This window comes from Anomaloglossus baeobatrachus, chromosome 6 (assembly GCF_048569485.1).
Source record: "Anomaloglossus baeobatrachus isolate aAnoBae1 chromosome 6, aAnoBae1.hap1, whole genome shotgun sequence".
Lineage (NCBI taxonomy): Eukaryota > Metazoa > Chordata > Amphibia > Anura > Aromobatidae > Anomaloglossus > Anomaloglossus baeobatrachus.
The window spans coordinates 443,894,521-443,907,684 of NC_134358.1; positions in this window are offsets into that span (position 1 = coordinate 443,894,521).

Sequence of the window (13,164 nt, forward strand, 5' to 3'; positions counted from 1 at the left end):
CTGCCTGGTCAGGCCACCAGCGTTGTAACTGCGCAGAAGGAATCACGCACCCCTCATTACTATGCTGGCAGCAGAGCGCAACGGCAACAGGCGGTCTTTGTCTTGAAATGTCTTGGAACTAAGAGTCACACAGTGGCTGAGTTAGGCAGCTCTGGAGATTGAGTTTGGTAAATGGTTGTCTCCACTCAACCTGCAGCCTGGTAAGGCCATGTGCGACAATGCTGCAAACCTGGGTGCGGCCCTTCGCCTGGGCAAGGTGACACACGTGCCTTGTATGGCTCACGTGTTGAACCTTGTTGTCCAGCAATTTTTAACACACTATCCCGGCCTAGATGGCCTTCTGAACAGGGCACGAAAACTGTCTACTCACTTCCGCCGTTCAACCGCCGCAGCTGAGCGACTTGCCTTGCTCTAGAAGTCTTTCAGCCTGCCGGTTCATCGCCTGAAATGTGATGTGCCGACACGCTGGAATTCGACTCTCCACATGTTACAGCGACTGTGGCAGCACCGCCGAGCCCTGGTGCAATATGTCATGACGTATAGTCTGGGCCAACGAGATGCAGAGGTGGGGCAGATCACCCTGATGGAGTGGTCTCAGATCAAGGACCTATGCACCCTTCTGCACAGTTTCGACATTTCGACGAATATGTTTAGCGCTGACAATGCCATTATCAGCATGACAATTCCAGTCATTTACATGCTGGAGCACACGCTAAACACTATTCGGACTCAGGGGGTGGGACAACAGGAAGGGGAGGAACTACAGGAGGATGCATATGCGCAAGAGACAGCATCACCAAGGTCCAGAGGTTCATCATCACCAAGGCGGCATTCATGGGACCATGGGGGACAGGGATCAACAAGGGCGCATGGTAGCAGGCGAAATGTTGAGGAAGGTGCAGGAGAACATGAAGAAATGGAGGTAAAACTGTCCATGGACATGGAAGACTCAGCGGATGAGGCAGACCTTGGTCAAATTTCAGTTGAAGGAGGTTGAGAGGAGATGTCAGAGGAACAAAGAACGGTTAGCACCTCTATGCCACAAACACAGCGTGGACTTGGTGCGCATGGCTGCGCCAGACACATGAGAGCCTTCTTGCTTCACTACCTCCAACATGACGCTCGTATTGTCAAAATTAGAAGTGATGATGAGTACTGGCTTGCCACACTATTAGATCCCCGGTACAAGTCCAAATATTGTAACATAATTCCAGCCATAGAAAGGGATGCACGTATGCAGGAGTATCAGCAAAAGCTGTTACTCGATCTTAACTCGGCTTTTCCACAAATCACCCGTGGTGCACGGAGTAAATCTTCCAGTTGTAACTCGACAAACATGGGACGGTCTCGTCATCTTCAACAATCTCACCGTATCAGCAGCACCGTATCTGGTGCAGGTAACAGCAATTTTATTGAATCTTTTCATAATTTTTTTAGACCATCCTTTGCAAAGCCACCAGAGACAAAAAGTCTGACACATAGTCAATGGCTGGAGAGGATGATACAGGAGTATCTCCAAATGAACATTGATGCTATGACTTTGCAACTGGAGCCTTGCTCATTTTGGGCTTCAAATCTTGAAAAATGGCCAGAGCTCTCCACTTACGCCTTGGAGATCTTGTCGTGTCCAGCTGTCAGCGTTGTCTCTGAACGTGTCTTCAGTGCTGCTGGGTGTGTGCTGACAGATAAGCGCACGCATCTGTCCAGTGACAATGTGGACAGACTAACGTTCATCAAAATGCACAAGTCATGGATCCACAAGGAATTTACTACCCCTGTGTCATCCTGGGGAGAGTAAATGCTTGTGTATTTTGAATGTGCTTGATGCAAATCTACCTGTGAAGTGTACAACTGGGGCACAAGTGCTGCCACTGAAGGGGTGGGTGTCTGTGTGGCCCAATTTTTGGAAAAAAGGGAGACTCCGCTTGGAGTAACCCTTGCTTGCAGTCTTTTTAAAAAGGAGCCAAGATGAACAAATCATGGTTCAGGAAAGACTTTGCTACCTACCCCGGTGCAATCCTGGGGACGGTTAAGGATGGCGTATTTTTGAATGTGCTTGATGCAAATCTACCTGTCCAGTTTGCAACTGGGGCACAAGGGCTGCTACTGAAGTGGTGTCTGTGGGGCCCAATTTTTGGAAAAAAGGGAGACTCTGCTTGGAGTTCCCTTGTGGTGTTATACATGATTTTAGAAGGGCATGCCATGCCTATATCTGTGTCTCGTCCTCTTTTTACTCGTAACGCTGTTTTGTTTTCGCATGAGAATTTGTTCTTGTCACTTTCCCATGCGTTTGTGTTGTGTTGTGATTTGTTTGTCACCTTTTGGACACCTTTGAGGGTGTTTTCTAGGTGTTTTTATGTGTTTGTGATTGCCTCCCATTGTTTCCTATGCGGTTCGAGTGGTTCGCCGGAGCGGTTCGCCGAACCGAACTCGAACGAGACCTCCGTTCGGCGAACCGAACTCGAGCCGAACCACGACCGGTTCGCTCATCTCTAGTCACCACCTGAGGTACATGAATATTTTCCTCTTTTTGTTTGTATTGAAGCAGTTCACTTCTAGGGGTCTTGGTAGCGCTAATGATCTGATCATCAATGGAGGTAGGCAGGTAGCCTTGATTTAAAAATGTCTTTTTAAGATTGGTTAAGTGTTCATACCTTTCTGCTGGGCTGGATCAGATACGATTATATCTGAGGGCTTGGCTGTAGACAATCGACTTTTCAATGGGTCTGGAGTGGAAATTGTCTCATCTGAAGTATGTGGGACGTTCAATTGGTTTCCAATACACCGATGTCTAGATTGAACCATTTTGAATTTTTATAGTGGTATCCAGGAAGTTGATTTCCATTTTTGAGTGATCCAATGTCAAGTTTACGGTAGGATGAAATGCATTGAATTTGTCATGGAATTTTAGAAGTTCTTGTTCAGACTCTGTCCAGATTACTAAGATGTCATCAATGTAACGGAAATATGCCAATGGTTTGATGGAGCGGGATGTTAAAGAGTCATTTTCCAGTTTAGCCATGAAAAGGTTTACATACTGTGGTACCATTTTGCTGCTCATAGCAGTTTGGTGCATTGTAGATATAGCTCCTTGCCAAAAGAGAAAAAGTTGTGCGTGAGGATAAATCTGGTGAGTCTTAATACATACTGAGAAGTCAGTTGGAAAATAAGAAATTACTGATAAACTTAAAAACCTTCGAACTTCCTAACAAAAAAATGTTTCAAAAATGGTTCTCATGTAAAGTACACATGTGGGAAATGTTATTTATTAATGATTTTGTGGGATATAGCAAATTGGTTTAAGGGCATACAAATTTAAAGTTGGAAAATTACTAAATGCTCACATTTTTTGTCAAATCTTCAATATTTTCATAAATAATTGCAAATCATATCGACCAAACTTCACCACTAACATGAAGTACAACATGTCAGGAAAAACAGTCTCAGAATCACTGGGACTTGTTGAATCATTCCAGAGTAATTATCAATTAAAGTGAAACTGGAATTGAAAAAATTGGACTTATCAGGAAGGTGAAAACACGCTTGGGTTTAAAGAGGTTAATATATCTATAATAATTCAATTTGTGGTGTTACAATTAACTATGGTCTTAAAATTCAGCACATTTACCCAAATATTTCAAATTGAAGGAATATGTCGAACATTTTTTAAGAACATTGACAATTTCAGACATGGCAGAATTGCAGTAGTTTTCATATTTCCGTAGAAAATCTGAAATACATAATCAGCACAAAAAGTCTACTACTTATGGATGGAAGAACACATCATTGAGAGTTTGAAATCACCAGTCACCACATCCTTAATTGTGCATATTATTATAATTACATTATGCATGTTATAACACATTTTCACAATTTATCCTTTTCGGTCAATATTGTACACACAAACATTGCTGTTTTTGTTCATCCCACCCCACAAAAAAAGCTAAATAAAAACTAATCAAATATATATATTTATTCCGGAATGGAGCCAATAATTTGACAGCTAAAGTAGTAAAATGGGAAAAAATTTCACTATCATCATTATTGCATTGAGTTACCTTGTGAATTATACATGGACATTGAACACCGTTAAAAATAAAAACATAAAACAATTCTAAGTGTATTGCTTTTGTTCATTGCTCCTATAAAACTGGGGAAAAAAATGTGATGTACCCAAAAATGGCACTAGTAAAAATGTAGCCTTACAAAAAAAATAAGGCCGAACACAGCACTTACTTGTAATATAGAAAAACAACATTTTAAGTGTCTCAGAATATGGCAAATGGAAAAAATAGTGAAACATGAAAGAACTTAATACATTTTGTATTGTCATTATTATATTAAAAGAAAATAAAATTACTATCACAATTATACATAAAGGTGATTAGCGTTCAACCCACCCTCCCCCGAAAATGCTGTTTTTCATTCTTTATATGTTTCAAAAACTGTAATAAAAAGTGTTCAAAACATTATATGTACCACAAAATATTACAATTAAAAACTATTATTTCTTAAACAAACATAAGACCTAATACTTTTTTTCAGTGTATATATTGTGCAAACTTAATAAAACATAAGAAAAACTACTGTATATATTTGGTATAGCTGTAATTGTACTATGCCACAGAGATGAGGTCAATGAGTTCACCTGAGGTAAGTTTACCAGCGGTCACAGGTGGGATACCATGGGAACCTCCAGCTGTTACCACAGGTAAACTCAATGACGTCACAGCTCATAACTGCCGCTCAGTCAATGTCTGCCTGAAGCCACAGCGGGTGGTCATAGTTTTTAATGTTGCCACGCGCTGAAACTTCAGTATGTAGCAGAGTTGGGATCGTCATGGGATGCCGTGGTGTGGATTACATCAGACCTCGGTCTTTTGGGAGCTAATAAATTTTAAAAAGAGGATGTGTTTTCTTTTTTTTTTTTAAATATAGGATGTGTTTTGTGCTTATTTCTTTTTACTTTCAGGATTAGTAACAGGGTGTCTCATAGACTTCTTCCCACTACTAATCCAGGGCTTAGTGGCAGCTGTGGTTTTTGACAAATCACAGCTGTCATTAACCCCTTATCTACCCTTACCCAAATTGCCACCTCACCAGAGCAAATGGGATCAGCCGAGAAAAGCACCGGAATTGTTACATATAATGGCTGCTATTTTAATGCTGTGAGAGCAATAACCATGGGCCTCCCCAGCCTGAGAATATCAACTCCTAGCTGTCTGCTTTATCTTGGCTAAGTATCAAAATTTGGGAGGTGCTGCACGCTATTTTTGAAAATTATTTACAAAAAAGACGCATGGGATCCTTCATATGTTGATATACAGCCAAGATAACAAGCACAACTCTGGCCTGCAGCCTGTAACCGCCTGTCTTATCTGTGCTGGGTATCAGTATACAGGGGACCCTACATAATTTTTTCAAATTATTTATTTATTTTTACACTCTCCAACCAATCACTGATACAAGCACGCCAGCAGTCTGACTGCAACCAATCCCAGACCCCAGGTGGCTGCAGGCTGCTGTTTTTAGGTTGGGAGTCCAATAGGCTTGCGTCTCACCAACCTGACAATACCAGCCCCCAGCTAGGATGGTTTATCATGGCTATGTATCAAAATTGGGGGAACTGCACAGTGTTTTTTTTAAACTATTTATTTAAATAATTTTAAAAAAAGCTGCATGCTGATGCTCTTATTTTGATACACAGCCAAGATAAGTGCATGGCTGGGGGCTGTGCTGGGTATCAATATACGGGGTACCCTACATAATTTATTCCAATTATTTATTTATTTTTACACTCCGCAACCAATCACTGATACCGGCACACCAGCAGTCTGACTGCAACCAATCACACCAATTGTCAAAGGGCGGGCGGGAAAAGAAGGGAATATGCATGAAAGCTAATGAGAAAACCCAGATGCAGTGTGAGAGCCGCGCTGGAGACTCCCCTAGCCCTTTACCACCATTTTACAGCACATTGTTCAGGTCCCCATAGACTTATATAAGGTTCGGCATTAGGGCAGATATTTAGGTTCAAGACCGGTCTCGAACCGGACTTTTCTTTTAAGACCAACCGGAACTGCAGAACCTGAACATCTGGGATTTTGCCCATCTCCAGCTCAGACTCTTAGGTTTAATTTAAAGGTATGCACATCATAATTCTAGAAAGGTTTAGGAATTACAGTTCTGCAATATGTTGCTGCCTCTTTGTCAAGGGATCTAAGGTAATTGTACAGTTATCTGAAACTCTTTTATGGGCTGCATGGGTTTTTCGCTTGTTGATTTATCATTAGAAAGCAGCTAAAAGGGTTGGAGATTATTCCAGATTTGGAATTTGCATTTGGAATCCATTAAGCTGGTGTCACACATAACGACGACGACAACGACGTCGCTGCTACGTCACCATTTTCTGTGACGTTGCAGCGACGTCCCGTCGCTGTCGCTGTGTGTGACATCCAGCAACGACCTGGCCCCTGCTGTGAGGTCGCCGGTCGTTGCTGAATGTCCAGCTTCATTTTTTGGTCGTCACTCTCCCGCTGTGACACACACATCGCTGTGTGTGACAGCGAGAGAGCGACGAAATGAAGCGAGCAGGGAGCAGGAGCCGGCACTGGCAGCTGCGGTAAGCTGTAACCAGCGTAAACATCGGGTAACCAAGGGAAGACCTTTCCCTGGTTACCCGATGTTTACGCTGGTTACCAGCCTCCGCTCTTGCTGCCAGTGCCGGCTGCTGCACTGTGACATGTGGCTGCAGTATGCATCGGGTAATTAACCCGATGTATACTGTAGCAAGGAGAGCAAGGAGCCAGCGCTAAGCAGTGCGCGCGGCTCCTTGCTCTCTGCACTGTGACATGTAGCTGCAGCACACATCGGGTTAATTAACCCGATGTGTACTGTACCTAGGAGAGCAAGGAGCCAGCGCTAAGCGCGGCTCCCTGCTCTCTGCACATGTAGCACAGCGACGTTATGATCGCTGCTTCGCTGTGTTTGACAGCTAAGCAGCGATCATAACAGCGACTTACAAGGTCGCTGTTACGTCACCGAAAATGGTGACGTAACAGCGACGTCGTTGTCGCTGTCGCTTAGTGTGACACCAGCTTTACTGTGTACCACAACATGCAGTTAAATGAGTTCTCAATGGAAGATAAATAGCCCCCTATTATGCTGGAAAAAAAAAGAAGAAATCCATTAGCAATATAAAAGAAATTTTAAGAGTTACCAAATAAACTGTTTGGAACATTCTGCAAGTATGCACTGGTAAGTTTGAGAACCCAAAAAGGCCTGGAAATTCACAGAAGACAATAGTGGTGGATAATCATAGAATCCTTTCCATGGTGCAGAAAGGACAGATTATACTTTGCCAAAAGCAATCTACATGAGACAGTCAAGTTCAGGAAAAGTATTATTTCGACAGATGAAACTAAGATCAACCTGAACCAGAATTATTGGAAGAAGAAAGGTTTGTGAAGCTTGTAACGGCTCATGATTCAAAGCACACTTGATCAGCTGTAAGAAATTGGGGAGGAAGCATGATGGCATGGGTATTTATGGCTTACATTAGCACTGGGTCATTAGTTTTTATTGATGAGGTGACTGAGGATAGAAGCATTCAGATGAATTCTGAAGTGTACAGGGCTATACTTTGTGCTCAAATTCAACCAAATGCAGCAAGGTTGATTGGATGGTGCTTCACAGTACAGATGAGCAATGACCCAAACATTGACCCAAACAGGCTGCAAAAGCAATGCAAGAGTTTTTTTTCAGGCAAAATAATGGAATGTTCTGCAATGGCAGAGTCAATCACCAGATCTCAACTTCAGCGAGCATGCCTGTCACATGCTTAAGAAGCAACAGCTGAAGTTATTTTTTCAAATTACTTGTGAGCGCCTGAAATGAGGAGGCTTTACAGATAAATAGTTGCAATTTCAAAATGTTTCACAGGATATTTTTATTCAATTCCTTTAATTAAATCCGTAAGTCTACACTTCAATTGCATCTGAATTGTTTCATTTAAAATAAAAAACAGTGGCATGCAGATTCCAAATCACGAAGATTCTATCAATGTCCAAATATTTCTGGACCTGACTGTATATAAGATTATAGGAATTACACATGTTTTGTTATATACATGTTTATTTCCTTTGTGTGTATTGGAACAGCACAAAAAAAACAGAGGGGAAAAAAGCAAATTAGACACAATTTCACACAAACCACCCAAAATGGGCTGGACAAAAATGTTGGCACCCTCAACTTAACATTTGGTTGCACATCCTTTGGAATGAATAACTGCAATTAATTGCTTCCTATAACCATCAAGAAGCTTCTTACACCCCTCAGTTGTAATTTTGGACAACTCTTCATTTGCAAACTTCTCCATATCTCTCATATTTAATGGATGCCTTCACCCAACAAACCAACAAAAAATTTCAAGGTATGTTTACGGATGTTCAATGAGATTTATATCTGGACTCATTGCTATATGCTTCTTGAAGTATGTTTGGGGGTCATTATCCTGCTGGATAACCTTGACTTAGAGGCAAACAAAGCTTTCTGACACTAGGCACTACATTGGGACTCAAAATCCTTTGGTATTTTTCAGATTTCATAATGTCTTGTATTCACTCAAATCACCAAATGCCAGAGGCAGCAAAATAACCATAAAACATCTTTGGACCTTCACCATATTTGACTGTAGGTACTGTGTTCTTTTCTCTGTACACCTCCATTTTCAACCTTTCATCAATTTTTTTCTGCCGTCCATGTCCAGAGAGATTAGCTACAGTGCCATAGGTTGTAAACTTCTTGATTATGTTGCACACTTAGGATAAAGGAACAAGACTTCTAAAGATGAATTTGTAACATTGAGATTGTTTATATTTTTCAAACACACTACTTCTTTGTGTAGCAGCATTGGAAAGTCAAATGAAAGCAACCAAGATGTCAGAAAGAGAATTGTGGACTTGCACAAGTCTAGTTCATCCATGTGTACAATTTACAGATACCTAAAGGTGCCTCGTCTATTTGTACAAACAATTATATGCAAGTACAAACAAGTTGGGAATGTCCAACCAACATACTGCTCAAGAAGGAGACGGATTCTGTGTACCAGAGATGAATGTGCTTTGGTCAGACATGTGCATATTAACTCAAGAATAAAATCACAAGACCTTTTGAAGATGCTGGCGGTAGCTAATAAAATTGTGTTATCCACAATGAAACAAGTCCTGTATCAACATGGGCTGAAAGGCTACTCAGCCAGGAAAAAGCCATTACGCCAAAGGAAACATAAAAAAGCCAATTTAATATTTGCAAATGCACACAGGAACAAAGACCTTAATTTTTGGAGACCCAAGAACACCATCCCAACTGTGAAATACAGGGGTGGCAGCATAATGTTGGGGGGTTGTTTTGCTGCAGGAGGAATTAGTGCATTTCACAAAATAGATGGCATTATGAGGAAAAAAGATTATGCGGCAATACGGAAGCAATATCTCAAGACATCAGCCAGGAACTTAAAGCTTGGGCGGAAATGGGTCTTCCAAATGGACAATGACCAGAAGCATACTGCCAAACTGGTTACAAAGTGGCTTAAGGATAACAAAGTCAATGTTTTGGAGTGGCCATCATAAAGCTCTGATCTCAATCCTATTGAAAATTTATGGGCAAAGTTAAAAAAGCAGATGTGAGCAAGGTGATCTACAAACATGGCTCATATGCACCAGTTCTGTCAGAAGGAATAGGCTCAAATTCCTACCAGCTACTGTGAGAAGCTTGTGGAACGATGATTCAAAACATTTGACTCAAGTCATACAGTTTAAGGGCAATAGTACCAAATACTAATGAAAGGTATTTTACATTTTTGTAATCTTAATTAACCTAAAACGGGAAAGGTTTATTCTGATTTCATGTTAGAGAGTGAGAAAAACATGCAGATGTGTCTTTTAAGATGGTGTATGTAAACTTCTAGTTTCAACTGTATATACTATATATAAATGCGCTTACTATGCAATGATAAAAGTTGGTAATTACACCCAAAGAGTGTTCATCCTTAAAGTGTAACCGTTGTTTTAATTTTTATGTCATAAATGAATAGTACACATGAGAATAAACAACTTTGTAATATATCTTATCAGAGAAATCTGCTTCTTTCTTCTCCAGGACTGATCATTCATTTTCAAAATTTTCAATTCATGGGTAAAATCTGTATTCAATGATGGTCTGTGCAGGTCTATACATTACCGAGATAGGAGATGACTGTTGCTACTGATAAGATTCTATGTAGACAGGAGATGAGTGGGAAGAAGGAACTAGAGACAGAGCTGCTCTTCCCTTTGCATAGAATCTTATCAGTAACATCTGCCATCTCCTATCTCAGTAATGGGAAGTCTTCACTGACTACAAATTTTTCTTTAGAATTGAGAATTTTGAAAATGACTGATCAATCAAGAAGAGAAAGAAGAAAATATGAGAAAATAGGACGTTGTGTGCGAAAAGTGTGTATCAACATAATTAATACCACCCAATACCAATTGGTTGCATGTAAAAAATTACTGTTTATTAAATATAGAGGTTTGGGGTACCAAATAAGGATACAGTATAAATATTCATATAAAGTGCAGGAGAAAGAGGACAAGGGAAAATTGGCACAATATACCCTACATAATAATCAAAGTGAGTGGACCTATAGATAATCGCCTGACATATCAAAAGTGTATAGCAAGTGCTGACATGCAGAAGGGATTCAGTCAAGCATAAAAATCCGACAGGGAGTTAAATGTAACCAAAAAAAAGGACCAGTTTGTCATCCATCTATGGATATAAAAAGAGCCCAAAAGTTAGGTCATAATAATCCATCTCGTTAGATGGGAAGATAGATCCAAAGAAGGAAACAATTAACTCACCCATATGGAAGGTCACTTCAGTTGGAGTTTAATTGGAGTGTACCCCAAAGAAGAGAAAGAAGTAGATTTCCCTGATAAAGTATATAGCAACATTTTCTATTGCCATATGAACTATTGATCTATTAAATAAGAAATAAATCAATGGTTACTTTTTAATGTAAAATATAAATAGCATAAAAAACCCCAATGAAATAAAAATAGCTTTTTGCTATTTTTATGTTGCAAAAAAATTTGCATTATTGCAATTTATATGTACCTCCAAAAAGTGGTAAAGCATATATTTCATTTCAAGGACAGATGCAGCCACATAAAAAAAAATGTGCTGCTAAAAATATTGAAAAGATTGAACAAGAGAAAAAAAATGTCTTGCTGGTCATTGAGGGGTTAATAAAAATAAGAGTTTTCTGTAGGTAACAAAGAACACAACAGAAATAGAATTGTCAGAGTTTGATGACTTAATTCAATCTAGCATGTGGATGGGAGTTAAACTGGACATAAGAAGAAAATGGATTTGCTGCTGCATCTGCCATAAAAGTATTGAAATGTAAAATTTCCACTTGTGTACTAGATGATGACTTACTGACATAAATGTAAGTTATATTGTGACTTGCATCTTATCCATGAAAATTGGAGATTAACTGATTCATAAAGGTGAAACATTGCTCAGACTCAAGGCTCTTCATTCTTCTGAGTGTTTCATATGACACCTTTACCCAGTACTAAATTTATTTATTCCTACTGCTATGATATCACAATTCAGTTTTATGGAATCCTTCAAAATTATTTGAGGATTGCAGAATTATTACATTACCCTGGGGTATCTCCTATGAACTTAACTTTTGAACATATTTTGGATGGGTGAGTGGTTTTGCGAAAAGTTATTACCTATTATTTGTAAAATAATCGAAAGGATAAAGGTTCTTGTTCAATGTACTATGAAATGTCTTACAACGTTTCATAGTATAGAATTGTAAATCTTTACAGAGAAAGTAAGCAGGGTATTAATCCTGGACACTAGTGGGGAAGAAAATTATATACTTTTTTTATGTCTTCATATTTGTATGAAAAATTTGGAAGAGAGATAATTAGGTCATTGTTGTGATGAGAGAAACCAATGGAATGAGTTTTCTATTTGTGTCCTGTATAAAGCAATCAAAAATGTAATAGTAAAATACTGGGTAACACTGGCACTGTAAGGAGATAATGAGAAACATCTTACAGGTGTAAAATATTATTTACAGTACAGATAGCAAATTTGTTAAAGTGGAATTGAATTCTACTTGGATTTAAAAAAAAAAAAAAAAAGTAAGATTTTTTGTAGTTCACACCAATCAGAATCAGCAAAATGATGACCTGATGCGGCCACCATTTTGCATAACTATTGGGAGCCAATAAATAAGTAAAAATAAAAAAAAAACCTAATACCTGTGCTGGCACCCCCCCTTCCTGCCCATTGCCCTCGGACTGACCCTCGGAACCTCTTCTTTCCACAATCACGCAATGATGTCTTCTTCCTAGAACAGGACATTCACCCCCAACCAGACCTTTGATGGCATAACGTTTTGAAGTGTTCATCGTAAAAAAGACACCAAGCCATGATTGCAAGAAAAAAGTGACCCTGCGAACCAGATGGGCAGACAAGCAACACTGGGGACAGTGGGAATTCCAGTACAGGTGAGCGGGAAGGTGAAGTGTGAATTAGATTTATTTTTTACATGTAATGTTCATTATGCTATGGGATCTGGAGAGACCCAAATACTTAATAGGGAACATTAAATTAGTGGAGAATAATTTCACTGCAAATCAAATTTTCCATCAACAACATCTGAACAACATGAAATTGGGTGTAGTAGTGACCCACGATGTGGATCCAAGCACCCAATTTACTACAGAAGGACGAAAACTGAAAGTAGTAGGTAGTGACTCAGAACGCAATGCAAACCTATAACTAGGAGTCATATATCCACAAAAGTAAATAATTAAATTGATCTAATAAACAAACATCATAACAATACAACTTAGTACAAAAAAGAACATGGTGCTTAGTGAGCAATACAAGTAAGGAGAGCACCTCATTGCAGATCAAACTGACACAGGGTGGATGTAAAGTACACGTGCATAGTAGCAGCAAGAGTACCCAACTCCACAACAGGAACCGCCTACTAGGATATAAAGTGCACGTGAAAAATAGCAGCAAAGGCACTCAACTCTCAAGTGAGTGACACTCACCCAAGACCCTTGGAGACACACCGTCTTGCAGAGT